Genomic DNA, 2,210 nt, shown 5'->3' with positions numbered 1-2,210 from the left:
TATATATATATATATATATATATATATATGTACACACGTATGTATGTATGTATGTATGTATGGATGGATAGATGGATGTATAGTTCATCTACTTATCATGTATGGCATATATGTCTGTCTATTACGGAAGAAAGGGATCAGATATTTTTCACGCCTACATAACTATTTCATTCAATTCCTTATAATTTTTTCAAGAATATTTTTTAAAAATGCAAAAGTTCTGCAACAGAATAAGTGAAAATGTTTCCCATCCATTCACATACATACATACATACATACATACATACATACATACATACATACATACATACATGTCTACCAGTGCAGAAGATGTCACCGACATCATCAGCAACTGCCCCCAAAATGTCTATGAGACACCACCTGTCCCTGAGGCATGATATAGTTGCGAAGACTATTTACAATGCTATCAGCAGGAAAGACTGCACTGATGTACACTTGAAAAGCATGCCAGAACCAGCAGGTATTTACACTTTTACAAACGAAGAATACTGGTGGAATACCCCAATAAAAACCTCACTTCGTTGCAAATACAACAGACCTGATATTGTTTCATGGAACAGGGAACAAAAGTCATGCACTATTGAGGGGATCAGCTGCCCAATGAATGCAAATGTACCATAAAAAATCCAAGATAAAGAAAACATTTACGGCGAATTAATGCGGAACTTACAGCATACATGATGGCTGTTCAGTTGCGACCGTGAAAGACCGTCACTGACCACTGCCCATACATAATATCATCAATGTCCATGTATGTGGTTATTGCACCAGCAGTTGGCTTCCGCGGATTCTCACCCGCGGCTACCATACTCTCTGCGACATCCTCCTACTCAGCCGGGTATCGGAAAGTCGTTTCACCAGCGACTGCACAACCTAAAATTTTAAGGCCAATAAGGCTTGCACAACACCTCACAGACACTCTCCCACCCTATTGACAAGATCCAGAGAAAGTCAGAGCAAGATAACCATTGCCAATATGGGTTGCTGTCTCAGGGATATGGCAGTACTATGATCTCAAGTGCAAGTAAAAGATCCCAAAAATGTTTAATGACATTCCTTACATATCTGGTTTTATATCAAGGTAACCTTCTCCTAGAGACATGCTATAAGAAAAGCTGAGGGATGCCTCACTTCCAGTGGTCTTCAATACACTGGACACGAAGCCGTAATTTCTGAGGGTCCCTACTATTGCTAGATAATCGTTGAACCTACACAAGGTTCATCCGTCTTTTTGACAAGTTTTGTTTTTATTCGTGCTCGATTTCTAGCAACCCAAATCGCAAGGTAAGCCTCGTGGAGGTGCCGGTTTAGTCGCCGATGACCCAACCATGCTACAGATTGTACGGATTCCATGTTACCAGTAGCATTCTTGTGACCAGACTATACATACATATACGCGTGTTTTTACGAGGGATCAATTCCGCAAAGTAAAGAGTGGCTATAAGAAGAATCCAGGTGAGCAAATATGGAGGTAATTATACGGATAAAAATTAAATGTAACAACTTGGGTTTGATATTATATATATATGCATGGAAACAGAAAGAAAGCAATGACTAGAGATTTTCAGGCGATTCAATATTTAAGTATAAATATACAGTTTACGCAGTAGTTGGTATCGTGTGAAGTTGGCATCAGTGGTTAATGTGAACAGTGGCGTTTTTGATGTAAGATGGAAAGTTTTCAACTGGCTGAGAAAATGGTGTGAACGTGGCAACGTGAAGGATGCGGAGAGTGATGTTGGGTACCGGGCTAATGTGAATTTGGAAGTAGCCGCAGAGTTCAATCGGCAAGAAAGATAAAGAAAAAATAATGAATCATTAGACTAGTGAATAAAAGAAGAGCTCAACAAAAGAAGTCTACACATTTCAGAGATTAATGAAAGGACTCTCTAAATTTTATTCCATAAATGTTCATTCGCCTTTTAATTAATGTTCTTTTATTTTGCTTATACTCAACGGCTTTATTTGTTATTGTCAACTTTTCTGACTTATAAAACTACCACCGCTTTCGCTCTAAGCAAGTTGGTTTGCTGAGCTCACCTACGGTGTCCCGAGCTACGGCCACATACTGTTGAACCCGTGTTGGCGGTAGCATCGGGAAGCCTCGGGGTGCAGCAATATATATATATACATATACATACGTATATATATATATATATATATATATATATATATATATATATATATAT

Source organism: Octopus bimaculoides, chromosome 6 (assembly GCF_001194135.2).
Source record: "Octopus bimaculoides isolate UCB-OBI-ISO-001 chromosome 6, ASM119413v2, whole genome shotgun sequence".
NCBI lineage: Eukaryota > Metazoa > Mollusca > Cephalopoda > Octopoda > Octopodidae > Octopus > Octopus bimaculoides.
Note: the sequence above shows the minus strand (reverse complement) of the source record.